At 43.6% G+C, this 23,049-nt stretch overlaps 1 protein-coding gene across 1 annotated transcript in view; it reads left to right on the forward strand.

Moving 5' to 3' along the window:
- LOC126090607 (somatostatin receptor type 2-like) overlaps nt 1-23,049 on the forward strand; it is a 556,431-nt gene that overhangs the window by 236,273 nt on the left and 297,109 nt on the right. Inside the window, exon 2 of the mRNA XM_049906999.1 lies at nt 202-288. The gene's annotated coding sequence lies outside the window, so the exon portion shown is untranslated. The remainder of the gene's footprint in view (nt 1-201; nt 289-23,049) is intronic.

Raw genomic sequence — 23,049 nt, forward strand, 5'->3', positions numbered from 1 at the left:
CAGCTTCTTCTTCCTGTCGGTTAAATGTCGCGTCTGTAGCACGTCATCTTCGTGGTGTAGCGATTTTAATGGCCAGTAGTGTAATTTAAATTGAGGACATACTGGACTGATTTCAGAAGTCCTGGTGGCTTTCCCCAGTTGCTTACCTGCTGTTACTTTCCGCTCTTGTGATTCCCTCTTAAACGCCGGATCGTGTTGCAGGAGCTGCGTAACTGAGAGGCGGCGCGTCCCCAGCGGCTGCACAGCCTTCCCGGTATCCTGCGGCGGCGCGACGGACTGCTGTGACAGGTAAGGAGTCGGGCGCCGCTCGGCAGAAACTATGCCTGCCCCCCCCCCCCCCCCTCCCACCACTGCTGGAGACGTTGCGGTGTCCGTGGCGCGGCGTCTCGCGAGCTCATTACTCGGGGCCACAGCCGTCGCCGCAGAGGGGTGGATTAATCTCGGTCCGCCAGCTGCTTCCCACTGCCCGCTGGCCGCCAGGCGCTGTCTCGGAGACCCCAGCGTCCTCCCTGTTGTTGGAGACCGCAAGGTTGCACGGCCCAGCGCGTCCCTCCAATACCAAAGACAGTTTTCGAGGCGTTACGTCACGATTCTAGGAGGTCAGCTGTGGAAGGAAGTTAACAATAACGAGCAACTAAAGATCAACTATTTTGGAGGAAACACACTGGTGATATACTGCAGTGTAGGATTTGGGTGGTAGGGGGTTCAGGGTGGGGCAGTGCAGGCGTGGATTCAAATTTACAAACAGTATATTCTTCTACATTTGTAGACTTAGAGAAAGCTTTTGACAATGTTCACTGGAATACTCTCTTTCAAATTCTGAAGGTGGCAGGGCTAAAGTACAGGGAGCGAAAGGCTATTTACAATTTGTACCAAATGGCAGTTCTAAGAGTGGTGGGACACGAAAGGGAAGCAGTGGTTGGGAAGGGAGTGAGACAGGGTTGAAGCCTATCCCCGATGTTATTCAATCTGTATATTGAGCAATCAGTAAAGGAAATAAAAGAAAAGTTAGGAGTAGGTATTAAAATCCATGGAGAAGAAATAAAAACTTTGAGGTTCGCCGATGACATTGTAATTCTGTCAGAGACAGCAGAGGACCTGGAAGAGCAGCTGAACGGAATGGACAGTGTCTTGAAAGAAGGATATAAGATGAACATCAACAAAAGCAAAACGAGGATAATGGAATGTACTCGAGATAACGCGGGTGATGCTGAGGGAATTAGATAGGAAATGAGACACGTAAAGTAGTAAACGAGTTTTGCTATTTGGGGAGCAAAATAACTGATGACTGTCGAAGTAGAGAAGATATAAAATGTAGACTGGCAATGGCAAGAAAAACGTTTCTGAAGAAGAGAAGTTTGTTAACATCGAGTACACATTTAAGTGTCAGGAAGTCGTTTCTAAAAGTATTTGTATGGAGTGTAGCCATGTATGGAAGTGAAACATGGACCATAAATAGTTGGGACAAGAAGAGAATAGAAGCTTTTGAAATGTGGTGCTACAGAAGAATGCTGAAGATTAGATGGGTAGATCACATAACTAACGAGGAGGTATTAAATAGAATTGGAGAGAAGAGAAATTTGTGGTACAACTTGACAACAAGAAGGGATCGGTTGGTAGGGCATATCCTGAGGCATCAAGGGATCACCAATTTAGTATTGGATGGCAGCGTGGAGGGTAAAAATCGTAGAGGGAGACCAAGAGATGAATACACTAAACAGATTCAGAAGGTTGTAGGTTGCAGTAGGTACTGGGAGATGAAGAACCTTGCACAGGGTAGGGTAGCATGGAGAGCTGCATGAAACCAGTCTCTGGGCTGAAGTCAACAACAACAACAACAACAATATATTCTTCTTGACAAATGGCAATTAGTAATACAACTGAACCTAACCTGCAGCCCATTTACAGATCTTGATGGCACAACATTAAATAAGGTGAGACAAAATTCCTTCAGCACAATATTTAAAAAAATTAAATTAAACTTATGAAGTGTTCCATGATCGGAACATTTCCATAAGAAAACATAAGAAACAAGTTCTGTCTCCATTTATTAACAAAATCAGTTTCAACAAGTCTTCAGTTGCACAAGAAAGCCTTTAGTTGGTTCACTCTACCGGTTTCGTCAGTTTAAAATGTCGTATTCAGAAGCGAAATCTTTGGAAGATAACACCAAAATAAGGGTCGGATGATTGTGTCCTTTGATACAGAATCAATAAAACATAGTGACATTGCTAAAAATTTATAATGTATGAGATGAGTAGCAAACAGTATGTTGATTAATATAATGAAAAATTCGCCTCAGTTGCGAACTTAACTGAAGTCCGCCGGGCGATGTGGCCGAGCGGTTCTAGGCGCTACAGTCTGGAACCGCGCGACTGGTACGGTCGCAGGTTCGAATCCTGCCTCGGGCATGGATGTGTGTGTGATGTCCTTAGGTTAGTTAGGTTTAAGTAGTTCTAAGTTCTAGGGGACCGATGACGTCAGAAGTTAAGTCCGATAGTGCTCAGAGCCATTTGATTTAACTGAAGTCCAGCCCCGGCATCATTTCAACACGCGGTCTATTGGCAGCGGCGACTACGTTGGTTAGAGTGCCAACTTCAGTTAAGTAGTTTTAATTCGACATGGTACCACAGTACTATAGGTTTTAATTTTTACTGTTGACTGTGCCTTACTCTGGCATGTTATAGTAATTTTATGCTTCTGAAGAAGGCTAGATTATTCTAGCCGAAACCTGGGTTAAGACCAGAAAAGTTTCGTAACTGAGGCGGATTTTTCAATATATTAGTCTATCACAGTTGCTGACTGAGCTGCAATATGCTAAAAATTCTTAGTATGTTGATTGTCTGTAGTCGCACATTCTATCTACCATGTGGTATTTGAGATTTAATTGTTTACTGCTCATGGCATATATCATATATTTTTAGCGATGTCACTCTGTTTTATTGATTCCTTAGTAAAGGCACTACCGTCCGATCCTTATTTTGACTTTGGTTTATCAATTAACCGACCCTATTTCACTTCTGAAGGTGACAGTTTAAACTCTCGAAACCGTTAAGGCGAATCAGATAAGTGTTTTCATGCGCACCTGACGACCGAATTTTTATCTTTGTTCAAATATTCCGCAGTCGCTGAACTACAGCTACGAACAAAATAATAAAATGATTTTCCTCAACTTAACGCAAATGGTCTCCTTTGAACGACATTGAAGCTCAACGCAGACAAATTTCAATAAGGTCAATAACCTTGAAGAAAATCTTAGTCTAACCGGTAAGTTCACTGAATGTTTGATAACACAGTCCTTCTGTTACTGGAACATCCAAAGATATTCTCTGTGATGCGACACAGCCCTCACGCTTGATTGAACACTCGGGAATCTCTTAAGTTCACGCTCCCACTGGGAGGCGAATAGAGTGATAAGGTTCCGACAAGACCGGTATAATTTCACCCTTCAATCCCCCAGAATAGTCTGACAATAATTAATGATACCAACGGTTCCCGCCAGCATGTGACCGAACGTAGCACCGTCCACTGGAGGCGAAGGCGGCGTTCGGACGGAAGCGGTGCTGGGTCAATTGCAGAAGACATCAGGTGACCGGCTGCGATGGAACTGCCGGAACCGGGGCCGGCGTGGTCCTAAATATTCGCACGTCGGAGGTATACTTGCCTTTCAATGGTCGCACATGACACACCAGTTGGAGCAAAAGTTCTGCAGCAGGAGCAGTGGCCGTCGCAGTTGTGCGCGCCACCTGTACTACTTACTGCCTGGTGTACGCGAAGACCCTCTGCCGAGCTGCTTTTCTCGGCTGTCTGGACTACGCAGTCATTGAATAGCAGGAGATGTGCTGGCTGCAGCTCGCCTGGCTGAGACGTGTTGCGGGGTGTCGTCAGCGCCTAATGACTTCCGCGACACTTCAAACTTCGCTGCAGTAAGGAAGTACACAATACATGGCGCTTGTCCATAGACATTAAAATGGCAAATCAAAATAACTTATACATAGAACAAGCAAAAAAAAATCATAAGGCAATCCACTGCCTTAACTAGGATTTACTTACGTTACCACTTAACTAAATGTAGTTCTAGGACATTCCCGTCACCAACTATTCACCAAAGTACCGCTACTATCAATTCACTACAGTGGTACCTACACAATTTTCACAGTCATGTTTTCTGTACAGTGACACATACAAAGTCAATCACGATCAAAGCGTAATAATAACAAAATTATTTTCTGCATGGGACATACGAAGTCACTCTCGCTCTTATCCCGTTATTACACTACTGGCCATTAAAATTGCTACGCCACGGAGATGACGTGCTACAGACGCGAAATTTAGCCGACAGGAAGAAGATGCTGTGATGTGCAAATGATTAGCTTTTCAGAGCAATCAAACAAGGTTGGCGCCGGTGACGACACTTATAACGTTGAAACGTCCCCTTTGAAAAATTTATACAAGACTGTGCTTAAACTGACACACAATATTTTTAGCGCAACGCAATCTGACTTTCAAAAATCCCTACAAAAGAATGGCCCTGACTAACATTAATCTATACCTTTCACAAATCACTTACCTCACAAAAATCTTCATTACTCGAACTACTGCAATACAGCGAGCGCCGCTACTGCCTGCTAAATAAAAGATTCAAACTACGGAAGGCACTAACTACTGATAGGGATAGTTAGCAAATGAAAGATTTTAATAGAGAACAAACAATGTATTTACCTTAATAGTCATAATATATGATATCCAGTATTACAAACTTCAAAACTCCGCCATCTCTCTCCCCACATCTACCACTGCTGGCGGCTCACCTCCAACTGCGCAACGCTACGCGCTGTTCACATCCAGCTGCCGCTGCCCAACACTACAATGGCAGACAACAATGCAAACTAGCCACAGACTGCACACTAGAGTTGGGCAACACGATTCTTTTTCCCGATTCGATTCCTACGATTCAATCTCACGTTGCGAATCGATTCCTACGATTCGTTCACGATTCATTCTAGTCTACGATGGCACGATTCTTACGGAATGCAAAAAGTTCTACATCTTACTCACAGATGGCAGGACATGTCTGAAATTGTCAATGGGGTTAGAATCGAACTGTGTCATGATAATATATGCCATAAATAGTTTATTTATGAGTAAACATGCAAATGACGTTACAAGTGTGATTCTCGATTTACACGTCACGTTTGATTTGATTTCATCTATTGTTTTATTTCAGTATGCCAGGAAAGAGGAGTCGATTTGTGCGAAAGGTGGTGCAAAATTACGTGGTATGCCAGTTTGGTTGTGTGGCTTGAACGTATCTAACTACGGACGTCTGTTTTATAGTAACAAAATCTAGCAGTGAGGCAGACGTGATTTGGCTCATATCATCCTATGTTTTTCTGTGCTAAGATGTCTTTCCAAGTCCACATCACTCTTGCAATTCATAACGCAGCTGACAGCCCTTCCACAAGGCAAATTTAGCTTAACTTTCATTTCCTCTAAATACGAAGCATAGGTATTTTGCTTTTAATTTGTCTGAGAACTTGCCACTGGCACAACTATTTACATGAGAAGACGACACTGCCAAGTGTCACCTTGGTTTTCACGCGTAATATTACGGCCCACGAACTTCGTTTGTTCGTTTCGAGCTTCCTTTGTTGACACGCGTCCTCCACTTGACTGCCATCTGGCGACCGTAATCATTCGGCACGACTCGGCATGATTCGGAAGTTGCCTTCGAAGCATAGCGTACCAAGAATCGATGAATCGTTGGAACTTGGAATCGTCACGACTCGGAAACACACAATCGTTATTACGATTCTTTTGAACGACGATTCGTCAGTATCACGATTCGGTTCTTACGATTCTTTATTTAGAGTCGTTCAAATGAACGACTCATTCACGAATCGCCACAACTCTACTGCACACAGCACAGCCAGTGATTTTCATACCGAGCGCTACGTAACGTTTCCGATAAGAAAACATAAACAGCCTACTTACAACGTGCTGACATGAAGAAAGTTTCCAACCGATTTCTCTTACACAAACAGCAGCTGACCGGCGTTGCCTGGTGAAACGTTGTTGTCATGCCTCGTGTAAGGAGGAGAAATGCGTACCATTACGTTTCCGACTTTGATAAAGGTCGGATTGTAGCCTATCGCGATTGCGGTTTATCGTATCGCGAAATTGCTGCTCGCGTTGGTCAAATTCCAATGGCTGTTAGCAGAATATGGAATCGGTAGGTTCAGGAGGGTAATACGGAACGCCGTGCTGGATCCCAACGACCTCGTATCACTAGCAGTCGAGATGAGAGGCATCTTATCCGCAAGGCTGTAACGGATCGTGAAACCACGTCTCGATCCCTGAGTCAACAGACGGGGACATTTGCAAGACAACAACCATCTGCACGAATAGTTCGACGACGTTTGCAGCAGCATGGACTATCAGCTCGGAGACCATGGCTGCGGTTACCCTCGACGCTGCATCACAGACAGGAGCGCCTGCGATGGTGTACTCAACGACGGATCTGGGTGCACGAATGGCAAAACGTCATTTTTTAAGATGAATCCAGGTTCTGTTTACAGCATCACGATGGTCGCATCCGTGTTTGACGACATCGCGGTGAATGCACATTGGAAGCGTGTATTCGTCATCGCCATACTGGCGTATCACCCGACGTGATGGTATGGGGTGCCATTGGTTACACGTCTCGGTCACCTCTTGTTCGCATTGAAGGCACTTTGAACAGTGGACGTTACATTTCAGATGTGTTACGACCCGTGGCTCCACCCTTCATTCGATCCCTGCGAAAACGTACATTTCAGCAGGATGTTTCAGGTCCTGTACGGGCCTTTCTGGATACAGAAAATGTTCGACTGCTGCCCTGGCTAGCAAATTCTCCAGATCTCTCACCAATTGAAATCGTCTGGTCAATGGTGGCCGAGCAACTGGATCGTCACAATACGCCAGTCACTACTCTTGATGAACTGTGGTATCGTGTTGAAGCTGCATGGGCTGCTGTACCTGTACACGCCATCCAAGCTCTGTTTGACTCAATTGCCAGGCGTATCAAGGCTGTTATTACGGCCAGAGGTGGTTGTTCTGGGTACTGATTTCTCAGGATCCATGCACCCAAATTGCGTGAAAATGCAATCAAATATGAGTTCTAGTATAATATACTTGTCCATTGAATACCCGTTTATTATCTGCATTTCTTCTTGTTGTAGCAATTTTAATGGGCAGTAGTGTGATAAGGCTACCATGGCTTTAGCTTAGAGAAAAATCACACACAGCGTACCCCAGGAATAACCTCAACATGCCGTGCTGTACAGACGTGACCTTCCTTGTGAGGTCCTACTGATAATTCGCCGCACTGAATGCATAGCCAGCACTCTTTGCTGTACACTATGTTGCATCAGTCCAGGGACCATACTACCGCTGTCAGTCACTAAAGCATCCTGCGACTGCTTCCCATGTAATATAAAAGCCCCTGTCTGCGTCTCCTCTCGAGTCGTCGTCCTCTCGCCCAGAAAAGGCTCCGACTGACTGGGTTACTTGTGTCTACACAGCGGCCATCCCTTGCACTGACCATTTGTGAAGTCCTGTACTTGGCTCCTGGGCGCTTCAGCTTTGGTGAAGGCTTTCCGTTCTTGGCTGTCTGCAAACTCACCCCATCGTCCTCTTCTTAACCTCGCAGATGTAACCGCGCCCACTGCGACACCTTCGACCTGCTACCCTCATTGAGATGATTTGAGCCAATATCCCACTACGACCCAGTGCCTCTCCACGTTTCGTGAGCCGTACGTACCGTAGCTATTGGTTGTTGTCGTTGCATCTCTTGCTCTGCTGCCTGAATATTCAAATGAAGCCCGCCACGCCAGTCTAGGACGCCCCCGTCACCCCCTCCCCTAGCATGTAGGTCACGCCCTATTCCGACTGCCGGGGTCCTCACTGGCTCCCCGATCTCTGGCCCATGGTCACTCACTTCCTGGAGGTGTGCCCAGCTGACAGTGGAGCAGGTTACTGACTCTCCTCCATCTCGCATCGCCCCATCAGCGCTCAGAGTAGCGCTACCTCATGCGGAGGGCAGGGTGAGGCAGAAGAGAGACATGTAGCGAACTACAAATTCGCGCCACAAAACAGAACGTCAAAATAGGAATCTACATTACAAACGAAGCACAATCTCAAAGGGCATTGCTCACTGAAAAGGATTCTTCTATTATCGAACATAAACCTTACTTTAAGGAAGAAATTTGAGAATGTACATATGTAGCATAGCATTTAATAAACGTGAATCATGAACTGTTGGAGACTAGAAAAGAAGAGAACTGAAACGTTTGGTGTGTAGTGTTACAGAAGGATGCTTGAAATTAAATGAGGAGGTTGTTTGCAGATTCGTCGACGAAAGATATACCGGCCGGTTATAATTAAACTGCAGCTCCTCACGGAGCTCCATTGTAGGCCGTAATTATCGTATGACTGAGTAAATTAGTAGATATGCTAATGCATTAATGCGGAACCTATCTACAATCCTGGAAATTGAAATAAGAACACCGTGAATTCATTGTCCCAGGAAGGGGAAACTTTATTGACACATTCCTGGGGTCAGATACATCACATGATCACACTGACAGAACCACAGGCACATAGACACAGGCAACAGAGCATGCACAATGTCGGCACTAGTACAGTGTATATCCAACTTTCGCAGCAATGCAGGCTGCTATTCTCCCATGGAGACGATCGTAGAGATGCTGGATGTAGTCCTGTGGAACGGCTTGCCATGCCATTTCCACCTGGCGCCTCAGTTGGACCAGCGTTCGTGCTGGACGTGCAGACCGCGTGAGACGACGCTTCATCCAGTCCCAAACATGCTCAATTGGGGACAGATCCGGAGATCTTGCTGGCCAGGGTAGTTGACTTACACCTTCTAGAGCACGTTGGGTGGCACGGGATACATGCGGACGTGCATTGTCCTGTTGGAACAGCAAGTTCCCTTGCCGGTCTAGGAATGGTAGAACGATGGGTTCGATGACGGTTTGGATGTACCGTGCACTATTCAGTGTCCCCTCGACGATCACCAGTGGTGTACGGCCAGTGTAGGAGATCGCTCCCCACACCATGATGCCGGGTGTTGGCCCTGTGTGCCTCGGTCGTATGCAGTCCTGATTGTGGCGCTCACCTGCACGGCGCCAAACACGCATACGACCATCATTGGCACCAAGGCAGAAGCGACTCTCATCGCTGAAGACGACACGTCTCCATTCGTCCCTCGATTCACGCCTGTCGCGACACCACTGGAGGCGGGCTGCACGATGTTGGGGCGTGAGCGGAAGACGGCCTAACGGTGTGCGGGACCGTAGCCCAGCTTCATGGAGACGGTTGCGAATGGTTCTCGCCGATACCCCAGGAGCAACAGTGTCCCTAATTTGCTGGGAAGTGGCGGTGCGGTCCCCTACGGCACTGCGTAGGATCCTACGGTCTTGGCGTGCTCCGTGCGTCGCTGAGGTCCGGTCCCAGGTCGACGGGCATGTGCACCTTCCGCCGACCACTGGCGACAACATCGATGTACTGTGGAGACCTCACGCCCCACGTGTTGAGCAATTCGGCGGTACGTCCACCCGGCCTCCCGCATGCCCACTATACGCCCTCGCTCAAAGTCCGTCAACTGCACATACGGTTTACGTCCACGCTGTCGCGGCATGCTACCAGTGTTAAAGACTGCGATGGAGCTCCGTATGCCACGGCAAACTGGCTGACACTGACGGCGGCGGTGCACAAATGCTGCGCAGCTAGCGCCATTCGACGGCCAACACCGCGGTTCCTGATGTGTCCGCTGTGCCGTGCGTGTGATCATTGCTTGTACAGCCCTCTCGCAGTGTCCGGAGCAAGTATGGTGGGTCTGACACACCGGTGTCAATGTGTTCTTTTTTCCATTTCCAGGAGTGTATACTGGAAACAAACTTATTTTTAATTGTGGTCACCAGTTGCAAATATTGCACTGTACACTGTTTGTATGACGGTATGACATCCACGCTGTCACTTGACAAGCAAATACGTGAGTGAACAGCACGACTATCGAGAAGAGAGGCCATACCACTGAAATCAGTTTGTTTTGAAATATCTCCTTCTTAATCAGACTAAATACCGGGCCCGAAGCGTTACTCAGGATAGCTACTGTCATGATTGATCAGCAGTTACCTTACTCGAATCTCGACAGATATTTCAGATTCTCAGTCCAAGAAGTTATCTATGTCAGAACCTTAACAGGTTGTTTGTAATTCCAATAGGCAACGGGCAATGTTCCGCAACTGCAGACCTGTTAGGCTGCTACAATGGGGTGTGTCTTTGGTGTACTCGGCAACCAGTTTATCAGCTCACGTCACCTGCCAAGATATTCTGCCTGTTGGAGACCGACATCTGGCCGTTAACCCGCGAACTATTTCATCATGAATAATGCCGGGAGAAGTTGTAGAACTACTTCATAAAACTTTTCACGTACGATGCTGTTTTATACGGTAAAATCACAAGGCTGTAAAATTGTAGTTAATTGCAGAATATCAATGGTTGGTGGTAGCTGACACTAAACATAAAAAATCGCGTACTGCACGAAAATAAGCATAAATAATCATTATCATTCTATTAAATCATTAATGGTCAATCACTGGAAGCAGCCTCAAACTTTACAAACAACGTAAGATTATCAACATAAGATTAAACAGCCAACCGGTTGCACATTAACGGCAGATAACCTAGGTTTCTACAACTACCAGGGGTGTCTTCGTCAGAATATTTGTTGCTAAGTCGTCAAACTACATTGCGAGTTAGCAACATTTATTCTGATGAAGACACCTCTAGTAGGTGTCGAAACTATGTTGGCTGTTTAATAGTATATTGAAACCAATGTACGAATGCAGAACAACAGCCATGTTCAACATTGTACTAATTTTTATCTCATTTTTGGTATTTGTCAGTAATTAGGTCAAGGGTAATTAATCAGTTATTCGTCAGTTTACATCCTCTTGATCGTAGTAGTATTTTAAAGAAAATCGCTCCAAAACTTGCGAAAATTAATCGATAGCGCTTTGTCACTTAATATCGATAAAGGGAGATTCACATGAAGATTTTCGATACAGTGAACACTGAAACTGCGACGTTTCGTCGTAAAGGGTACTACAATAAATGAAATTAAATCGGTTATGTACTTGCCTCATGTCTGACACATGTACTTCACCCATGTAAAAAATATTTTTTAAATTTGTTGTATCACTGAACTCAATTATAGAAATTTCTGTTCATCGGAAATTGCATGTAGTGCGACTTTTAGATTTTTTGTTACTCAAAACAATTAATTTAGACTTTTCAAAACAGAACAGAATTTAAATATAACAGTTAAGAGGTTTGAATATGTAGTACTGGCTTTCTGACTTCAAATAGTTTAATAGTAATATATCCATAAAAATAATCGAAATTTCATTAGTACATCTGAGAAGTGCTCTACCAGCCCGTGAAAGGCAAAGGTCTAGAGTTCGAGTCTCGGTCCGGCACACAGTTTTAATCTGCCAGGAAGTTTTATATCAGCTCACACTCCGCTGCAGAGTGAAAATCTCTTTCTGGAAACATCCCCCAGGCTTTGGCTAAGCTACGTCTCCGCAATATCCTTTCTCCCAGAAGTGCCACTTCTGCAACGTTCGTAGGAGAGCTTCTGTGAAGTTTGGAAGGTAGGAGATGAGGTGTGAGGAGGGGGCGTGAGTCGTGCTTGGGTAGCTCAGATGGTAGAGCACTTGACCGCGAAAGGCAAAGGTCCCGAGTTCGAGTCTCGGTCTGGCACACAATTTTAATCCACTAGGAAGTTGTCCCTGCATGCACACAAAATATCAGTTGTTCAATTTTTCGAGGTAGTAATTAAAACTCTACAACCACCCCTCGTATTTCGTTGGTTTGAAATTATCACCGCAGCAATATTTTCCATTTTCGCTTATAGACATATTACACGAGTATATTTATCTCTATATGATACACACCTGTTCATACTACGCAACTGAATATTAGTGCCGTAAATGTGAAATTGCATCTGAATATCGTTGTCGTATTGTGTTAGCATGTATAGGTCCACGCCCCACAGACATGAAATTACGAGGAGACTATAAATAGTGAGGTATTCATGTCGTCTCAAGCTAAGAGCACTGCACAACCTGTGTGGTACATTGTCAGAAGAGAAAACATGTTCACGTTTGCCTACAGACGCAGTTCCAGATATGACTGGTGTCTGTTCCGTCGGCCATTCCTGACATTAATCATAACTATAATTCTATGGGCGCGACGGCTGTTTGATTGCGGAAGCACAACCGACGTCCGACTTCCTATGGGAATCAGAAATCTGGACGTGTTATGGGCGGGGGTCGTTGCGGTGAGGCGATCCGCAGGTTGGGAATTAGAATGTGACGAAAATTGTGTCCGGATGGCCGAGGCGGCTATGTCTACCGTTCTAGAAAAGCGGACTATCCGGTTTCGAGTTCCGGTCCGCACAAATTTTCAGTTATCGCTGCTTCATTGCCGCAATTCCCTGTGCGTCTGGAAGTCATTGTTTCCTTCTTATCTCTTTGCCATCCCGTTTCCTCTCCATTCCTTTCATCCCAGTTACTTACCTACACGCATTTCTGCTGCGGTATGGATGACATCACATTGTGCGACTGAAAAGGCACGTCAACTAGAAACGTACTCCAAAGTTAAAGTACGCGAGGCAGTACAATTCTTCTGTGGAAAACGCGTAAAATTCACACAGTTTACCATGAAATTCTGGCGGCATGTCGAGCAAATGGAATTTTGCGTCCTGCCGTACTGAAATGGTGGCAACAATTTGATCTAGGCTGCACAGACGTCGGCTTTGCACATCGGGGAGGAAGGCCAGCGACATCATCCACAGAAGACAAGGTTCAGCCAATCGAGGAACTGATTCTCAGCAGTCACAGATTTTCCAACAATGAGAACGTTCAGCGATTCTCGAATGGCTCCGTAACCAAGGAGCGGATTTCTGCTGTCGAGGGAAAGACTGAAAGGTAGAGCACTCCCACTGTTATTTACAGAGTGATGAGAAGTAGTCTCATACATCTGTCACTTTGAAGTGTAGTACCGCTTTCAATAAGACTTTCTCGGCCTGTCTTAATAATATGTAACTTCGTTTTTGAAGCCACCTCGTACTCGCCTGGCCTCTACGGCACCATGCTTCGCATCGTAGTGACTAGCGTGTGCGAAGCTACGGAGCAGGATGCGCACGCGTTGTCCAACTAATCTCCGTGAGTGGCTCTCTGCTCACCAGCACGGTCAGTGCACAACCTGACACGACAGGCGAAACTGTCACCGTACCGCAACGAGAAGCTACGCACGGGTAGGCAGCTATCTCTAATTCAGTTACTCCTTAGCCACTATACTAATGCCAGTATGTGTACCAAAATGAGTTGATACAATGGATCCCTAAATAGATTGTTCACAAAAATGTTTAGTTGCAAGTACTGATGATGCTTGCAGCTGCGGCAACCATGTGTAAGAAGCTCATCCTATAGTCTGTAAGTGGAAAGTAAACTGCAAGTGGAATGCAGCGTACAGACGAGGAGTATACTTTTGTGTACTTCATATGTGACGTGACAGATAGCAACAGCTCTAGAAAACCTTCTCCCATCTTATCGGCTACTGCACCAGAACACCTTGTACAAAATCCGTATACGCATTAAGAGTTGCGCTGTTCAGGCCTAATTCTTCAATCGGTTTTGATGTCCTGCGTCTCTTGAGCCCGTCTTTCTCTTGCTTCCGTAACGCTGGGACGTCGGATACAAATTTTTATTCTTCCCTTTTATTATTATTTTTGTGTACAAATAGCTGTATTTATTGTTTTTCACTAACTGGAATGAATTTCAAAGCGCAAAACACTCCATCTACAGCTTGATACTCGATGTATTACGCACCCACGACTGTATCTGTTCATAATAAGCCGGGACAAGAAGAAATCCTTTTCTTGTATGGCCAAGTTCGGTATTTTTTATGGCATTATCGGTGTTATTTTTACTGTTTTTGGTATTATTTTCTCTCTGATTTCTGTGTTACTTTTTGTCAGTTTTGGTATTTGCTTTTGACAGCTTATTTTTTAAGTACCATGTGTTCTTTATTTTTGACTCATTTCATTGTTTTACAATGGGCATTGAAGATGAAAAATATCTATCAACTACATTTTGTTGACACTAGCGTTATTTTATTAAAATGAAATTGTATGGTTCCAGAGAAGTTTTTAAGACTTAAACGCCCATTAGGTATATATGCAGACTGAAGCGACGAATGGAATTTTGTACCAAGCGCAGGATCCGAATGTGGGTCTGCTGCTGACTAGGCAGATGCCGTAACCTCTATGCCAACCTGACACAGTGGCTCAAGTGCTAGGCGTGCCAGAATAGTCCGTGCTGTTGTGCAATGCCGCCGTGCCATGTGGCGTGGTGCTTACCACATCTACTAAGTGAGCAGGAGACGCATGTTCTCATCCTGGCCTTGTTACAAATTTTCATTTGTTTCCTCAGGATGCATATATACATTGTGGCGCTATATTTGTTTGCAGTATTAAAAATAAGGTATTAACTCTTATGTAAAGCCTAGTAAAAACAATCAATTTAAAAAAATCTGAAACCGTACACTTGAAAGTGTTTCAGAACAAAGTATTGTTATAACGTAAAGTTCTTTTCTGAGACGTTATTCCGCCGTTCCATCAACACTTCACTGTAATTTTTTTTTCTGTTTGTGAATGGCGTTTTTCCACAGGAAGCTACCATAATACTCATGCTGACACATAAATTTTCAAATGTGACAGCAGTAATGCTTGCCTGGCAACATGTAACCTGTGCTATGGCTGGCTGATAGAAGCGAAACCAGTGCACCACATTTTAGGTTACGTGTTTTTTTTTTAATTTAAATTCCAAGTTTTGGTAGTTTTCATTGTTTATAGTTGCGTACTAAGAAAATATGTAGTTTAATTGACACACTGGGTTAAAGATCACAAAAACTCGTCCCTTTTAGTACTGTTTGTTGTGCAAAAATGTAGGGAAATGTGACGTCGTTGGTCAAAACTGTTACCACAATGGATTTGTTTCGAAGAAGAGAATTACCTTTTGATATCATGCAGATCCATAATTCCTTATGGGAGAAGTAAACTGTCATTTTAAAATTATACGGGAACGTTATCTTCCAGGAAAAAGCGAAAATCAAATTGCAACTTGCAATAATTTTGATTTACAAATATTAGTAAATTTCTTGTTTCAAATTTACATTTTTGCAGGGGTTCGGAAAACATGCCAAATTCTGTGAAATTTCGTACAAACCTCCGAGTTTGCTTTCTATCGGTTAAAACTACAAATTTCACGTTATTTTGCGCTTTATCGCTTGAACGAAGTATTCCTGTCTCTGACCATAAGGTATCGTCTAGACAACTCTGGGTATGGTTACAACGCTATTTTGATGTGTCGTACAAATTCAGAGTAAAAATGCTTATTTTAAGTCACTAACATTTTAACAGGTTTGATGCTCACCATCTTTTCCGGCCTTGAGCAAGTCTGTTTTGCGTATTCAAGTCCTTGCGTGCCTTTGTTCCACCCTCAACCCCCCCCCCTCCACCCCATTCCTCAGCAACAGCTCCTTCCGATGCCAAGTCCTGGATTCTTGGGTGTCTGCTGGTGGGCAGTTACGCATCCAAGGTCACATGTAAGGAGCCGTCGGCAAACAGATGACATGCGGGAAGCCATTCAGCGTAAGTGGCAGCTCTGCATCGGCCGTGTGCACACGAGTAGGATTGGCTAAGTGATGTGCGCATGCGCAGAATGCGTGTAATACGGACGCGAGGCGGGTAGCCTACACCAGCTGCACCTTCGGCGCGCGAGCTGAAGTGTACCCGACGGTGCCCTTGCTCTGCGGGGAAGCGTTGGAACAGCGTAGACGGCGTAGCAAATATCCCACTAACCTGCCCTGTCTTCTGGTAAAGGGTTACCACAGACGTCTTGTCTCACTTTGTCGGCACTTCATGTTTGTATTTTAACTGGCCCATAAACTTTTAATTTTTGTCGAAAGCACCGCATTTCAAATGCTTCCAATTTCTTCTCGGTATTGCCAATGGTCTACATTTCACTTTTAAACAATGCTGTGCTCTAGACAGAATAATTTTCATTTCTTTGTCAATAATAGTAGCTTACTTACTGAAGAAAGCATTCAAAAGTTAATGTGTAGTCTTCTATTTCTAGGTACGAGAATTCTTTCGTGTATTCCACTATAGTGTCATTACAAAACTGAACTTTAAGCAAGTAATTATTATCCTTACTACTTCTCTTTATCACCGTCTTTCCTTTATTTGTCTGTAAGGTAAATTCTTTGCACTGTTTAAAGTCCATTCCTTTTAACAGAAGCTCTGTCCTTCTTATGTCTTGCTAGAAGTGGAGGAAGAGATTAATGTCCCGTCAATAGCTAGGTCATTAGAGACGGAGCAGAAGTACGCAGAACGGAAGGATGGAGGAAATCGGCCGTGTCCTTTTCAAAAGAACCATTCCGACATTTGTTCGGAGCGATTTAGGGAAATCGTGAAAACATAAATTTGGATGAACAGACCGGGATTTGAACCGTCTTCCCCTAGAATGTAAGTCCAATTTTCGCTGCCAGTGTCATGTCGTCTGCGTATTTCTATATTTGTCGGTACCTAGTCGATTACCGATCCTTCATAAAGGCTAAAAAGGAAGAGTCTCACATTGTTCAACTGATGTCGTTACTGTCGTTTTCCCTCAGGATCTCTATACTAGTCCAAAGCATGATTTTCGACAAACAAGTTTATCTCACAATCATGTTTTTGTAGTTTATGAATGTCCTAAGACATGACTGTTCAAAACGCATAGACGACTTCCAAAAGTACGAGCAATACCATGTTTCTTAAATACTCGTCAACTACTACACATATTCGGAAAATGCAAATGACATGCATTATACCAAAAGATAAGATGGGTTGCAAAGGTGCCTTATTTTCAAATGCTAGTAATTTTTTTTTTTCAATTTGTAACTAAATTTAATTAATGTAACAAAGTGTACTGACACTTTAGTGCAAATTTCCTGAGCAATATTCAGTATTTTGGCAAAATGAACCATTTACACTGCCTTAGAAAAAAGGGAGGTACTCAAAAGACATGGCTGGATGTTGCTCGGTCTTCATACACATATATACCATCGACGCGTATGTATATGATTACAGCTGAAGTTCTATGTGGCAGGTAGCACGGCCACCAGAAGTGCATTAGAGATGTTCCTATTTATTATTGAGACCAGGCCTGGGAGTAAGATATCGAGCGATCACTGTGAAGGACGCAACTGCACACTCGTGTGAGACGGCATCATCAGCTCGTGACAGAATTTGACAGGTTCCTCATTGTCGCTCTCCGTTTGCCCAGCTGGTCGAATCGTGCGGTTTCAAGATTCGTGAGACGTACGGATGTGACAGCGTTCCCATGGGTAAGTGACGTCAGGAATACTTATCAAGGTTCCTGTCGGCCAGGTCTCACCACCATAAGGCAGCATCGCCGTATGTCGCACCAAGTACATGGTGACCCCATTTGCGCCTGTCATAATGGTGTCCCTGCAACATTCTGGGTCATCCTGCACCATTGCACGGAGACTAGCAGCAAGCATGCGTAGTTTGCTGTCAACACCACAACACAAATGGCTGCATTTGGAGTTGTGCTGTGGCTGGGATGCACAGACTGATGGTGAATGGTGTCACATTGTGTTTAGAGATCACGGTTCCCAGATGACCATTCTCGACCACTTTGGCTCTAGTCTTCCAATGTTTTGGAGAGGTACAGGGATCTTGTTCCTGGCGTCACGGTGTGAAGTGCCATCGGGTATGACTTCAGGACACGGGTGGTAGTATGACGCCACAACGGTACGTCACGGACATCCCGTGCCCCCTTTACGCGAAAGAACTTGCCCCCCTTCTAACAGCCGTGTACCGCAAGTCTCTAGAGGAACGGAAGGTTCCAAATGATTGGAAAAGAGCACAGGTAGTCCCAGTCTTCAAGAAGGGTCGTCGAGCAGATGCGCAAAACTATAGACCTATATCTCTGACGTCGATCTGTTGTAGAATTTTAGAACATGTTTTTTGCTCGAGTATCATGTCGTTTTTGGAAACTCAGAATCTACTATGTAGGAATCAACATGGATTCCGGAAACAGCGATCGTGTGAGACCCAACTCGCTCTATTTGTTCATGAGACCCAGAAAATATTAGATACAGGCTCCCAGGTAGATGCTATTTTTCTTGACTTCCGGAAGGCGTTCGATACAGTTCCGCACTGTCGCCTGATAAACAAAGTAAGAGCCTACGGAATATCAGACCAGCTGTGTGGCTGGATTGAAGAGTTTTTAGCAAACAGAACACAGCATATTGTTATCAACGGAGAGACGTCTAAAGACGTTAAAGTAACCTCTGGCGTGCCACAGGGGAGTGTTATGGGACCATTGCTTTTCACAATATATATAAATGACCTAGTAGATAGTGTCGGAAGTTCCATGCGGCTTTTCGCGGATGATGCTGTAGAATACAGAGAAGTAGCAGCATTAGAAAATTGTAGCGAAATGCAGGAAGATCTGCAGCGGATAGGCACTTGGTGCAGGGAGTGGCAACTGACCCTTAACATAGACAAATGTAATGTATTGAGTATACATAGAAAGAAGGATCCTTTATTGTATGATTATATGATAGCGGAACAAACACTGGTAGCAGTTACTTCTGTAAAATATCTGGGAGTATGTGTGCGGAACGATTTGAAGTGGAATGATCATATAAAATTAATTGTTGGTAAGGTGGGTACCAGGTTGAGATTCATTGGGAGAGTCCTTATAAAATGTAGTCCATCAACAAAGGAGGTGGCTTACAAAACACTCGTTCGACCTATACTTGAGTATTGCTCATCAGTGTGGGATCCGCACCAGATCGGGTTCACGGAGGAGATAGAGAAGATCCAAAGAAGAGCGGCGCGTTTCGTCACAGGGTTATTTGGTTACCGTGATAGCGTTACGGAGATGTTTAACAAACTCAAGTGGCAGACTCTGCAAGAGAGGCGCTCTGCATCGCGGTGTAGCTTGCTCGCCAGGTTTCGAGAGGGTCCGTTTCTGGATGTTACTGAAATCGAAAACAGCCTATTTCCCACTCTCACTAGAAGTAGCTCCATTTTTAAAAAACCTTATCAAGGGCGCAATGAAAGGTAACTAATAAATTGAGAGAAATTGAGAGATTTATACCAAATAAATTAACAAACGACGGAGCTGATCCTCCTTGGTACACAAAACGGGTTAGAACACTGTTGCAGCAACAACGAAACAAACATTTCAAATTTAAACATCCGCAAAATCCTCAAGATTGTCGATATTTTACAGAAGCTCGAAATTTAGTCACGACTTCAATGCGAGATGCTTATAACAGTTTCCACAACGAAACTTTGTCTCGAAACCTGGCAGAAAATCCAAAGAGATTCTGGTAGTATTGTGAAGTATGTTATTCGCAAGAAACAATCAGTACCTTCTCTGCGAGATAGAAATGGAGATACTATCGAAGACAGTGCTGCCAAAGCAAAGTTACTAAACACAGCCTTCCGAAATGCCTTCATAAAAGAAGACGAAGTAAATATTCCAGAATTCGAATCGAGAACAGCTGCCAACATGAGCAACGTAGAAGTAAATATCCTCGGAGTAGTGAAGCAACTTCAATCATTTAATAAAAGCAATTTCTCTGGTCCAGACTGTATACTAATTAGGTTCCTTTCGGAGTATGCAGATCCATTAGCTCCATACTTAACAATCATATATAACCGTTCGCTCAACGAAAGAACCGTACCCAAAAACTGGAAAGCGGCACAGGTCACACCAATATTCAAGAAAAGTAGTAGGAGTAATCCACTAAATTATAGTCCCATATCGTTAACGCCGATATGAAGTATGATTTTGGAACATATATGGTGTTCAAACATTATGAATTACCTCGAAGAAAACTGTCTATTGACACACAGTCAACATGGGTTTAAAAAACATCGTTCTTGTGAAACACTACTAGCTCTATATTCACATGAAATGTTGAGTGCTTTGGACAAGGGATTTCGGATTGATTCCGTATTTCTGGATTTCCGGAAGACTTCTGACACCGTACCACACAAGCGGCTTGTAGTGAAATTGCGTGCTTATAGAATATCGTCTCAGTTACGTGACTGGATTTGTGATTTCCTGTCAGAGAGCTCACATGATACTGATAAATGGACTCATGCATCCAAATTTGACTCGATATTCGCTGTCAAAACACCTCTTCATTTTGTTTCTTCCTCTCCTTCTGCGTGCTTCGTTTTTTTGTCAAGGAATGTAATTTCTAAATTTTGAAAAATTTGGGGTTTAGTGTAACGAAGTCAAAAAAGTGACTGCGACCATGAAATCGTGTGAAATATCCAAACAGCAGTTGGTTTCTATGTGACCCAGGCATTACTAACATTAATTTCCGACCGAAAAGCTTCAGTAGTAATTGGCTTCATTGAATACCTCACGGACAGACACATAAACACCATCTTATATTATACCAGGTTCGATAACTCTGTAGTGTATCTGAAAATTACTGTATGGAAGAAGAAGGCAGTCAGGCAGATGTTATTTTAGGCTGAGCAACTCAGAAATTTTGCTGGATCTTTTCAGCGTGTATTAAAATTCAAGGAGATCTACGCCAAGTCTTCTGATATCTTTTCTGTAATGACTGATGTGCAGCTGATGTTGTATACATTGTGTACATGTATGCTTCAAGATTATTCTCCCCTTCTCTCTCGCTCTCTCTCTCTCTGTCTCTCTCTCTCTATCTATCTATCTATCTCTATCTCTCTCTCTCTCTCTCTCTCTCTCTCTGTTATCCATCTCGTCGTCGTTGCGCTGACAGTCCCGAATGTTTAAACATCGAATTCCTACGTGTAAAATATCATATCTTCTGAACTGTGTGTCGTACAAGGATATAATTTTGCCGGTGTACTGAGTAGTATATTGGAATACGTGGATACTGTATGCAAAACGTGTTGCTAATAGAACTAATAGGTTTCTTTATCTCTCTCTCTCTCTGTCTTTTTTTATTTTATTTATTTATTTATTTATTTATTTATTTTTTTTTTTTGAGTCGTCAGTCTTCTGTTCTGACTGGTTTGATGCGGCTCGCCACGAATTCCTCTCTTGTAACAACCTTTTCATGCCAGAGTATCAATTGCAACCTACGTCCTCAATTATTTGCTGGATGTATTTCTACATCTGTCTTCCTGTACAGTTTTTACCCTTACAGCTCCCTCTAGAACCGTGGAAGTTATTCCTCGATGTCTTATCAGGTGTCCTATCATCCTGTCCCTTCTCCTTGTCAATGTTTTCCATATATTCCTTTCCTCGCCGATTCTGCGGAGAACCTCCTCATTCCTTACCTTAGCAGCCTACCTAATTTTCAACATTCTTCTGTAGCACCACATTTCAAATTCTTCGATTCTCTCCTTTTTCGGTTCTTCCACAGTCGATGCTTCACTGACACCCTATCTGAGCAGTCATTTTTCTTTAAAATGCTGTGCTGTTCATGTCTGCTGCCACTGACACACGAAGAAGAGATAGAATCGCACGCAGTCTTACCAACATCTCCTGAGAGATTTCGTTGTACGACTGCCGTCTGATTGGCAGCGCTTTTGTGAGGAAGGTCCTATCGTAGAAAGGACACTCCTTTCTTCCTCAAACTCCGTAGTTAGAGCTCTGCTGTTAACTAAATCTCCCTTGCGAAATCTTCGACGAAGATGGGGTACACCTAAGAGGACCTGCAAACTCCGAATCCCAACGAGATTCTGCAACAAATCTTTTAAGCATTTAAGGCACCAGTCCGCTACACTGGAAGTATCTCCTGGTAGACGCAGACCGCTTCCCTTTAACGAGCGCCTCTAGCGTAGCAGGTATCCATTCAGCACCGAGGCAATTACTTTCGCATCGCTGGTAATCTGTTTAAGACGCTACTTAAAATGTATTTCAATACCATTTGTTTTCCTATGAATTATATTTGGCAGAGACTGACTTACAAAAAGCTGTATCAACAATTCGTTTGCTTGTTTTAGGAGATACGTACGCAATCAATAGCTCTGCGTTTTTCATCTAGTAGAAATATTTACATTTGTATTGTGTGCCTTTATTGAAAAAGTTGATCCAACAGAATTGGGATACGAGTTGTTTCACAGCATATTATATTTTGTGACACTTCTTAAATTAAACCCACAGTATGACTATATATATTAAAATTACACTATGCCAACATATAAAGCAATCCGGATTTAATGAGCTATTGTAAAAACCGTAGTAACTTTTATATTAATGAAGCAATTTGTACCGTCATATCAGTACATTTAGTGAGGTCCTAGTTCTACAGATCTGAGCACGACTTTCTTCCTAAATACACACTCATGGATTCTCATGTTCCTAGGGAAATAGGAGATTAATTAAGGATAAAGCAGAAGGCCTGATCACTGAAATAACTTGAAACATTTATTCTCTCCAATCGTTTGAAGAACACATTCATTACTCTGTTTCGTTAAAAATATTCTCGCTCTTTCCTGAATCCTCTCTGTAATCGCAAACACTCTCAAGCAGGTATTTTTTTTTAAATTTTGACTCACTCAATTTTTTATGATACAGTCATAACCGGTTTCGGCTTTCAAAGGCCATCTTCAGATGAATGGGTGGCGTTTCATGAACAAAAGTTCAACACATGAACACTTGTCCATCAAATGCTGTCCATGACATCAAGGCCGAAACCGGATATGATTGTATCATAAAAAAGTAATTGAGTCGAAAATAAAAAAAATAATACGCTAAAATAAGTCAGACACCGTCTCCACAAATGGAATGTCTTTCGTTTTTCCAAAAACTCTCAAGCAAGTTACCAATGCTAAGGGTTAAGAATTTTATGGGATAATCAAGGAAACAAAACCAATTCGTAAACGTAGGGCCT

Source organism: Schistocerca cancellata, chromosome 1 (genome assembly GCF_023864275.1).
Source record: "Schistocerca cancellata isolate TAMUIC-IGC-003103 chromosome 1, iqSchCanc2.1, whole genome shotgun sequence".
NCBI lineage: Eukaryota > Metazoa > Arthropoda > Insecta > Orthoptera > Acrididae > Schistocerca > Schistocerca cancellata.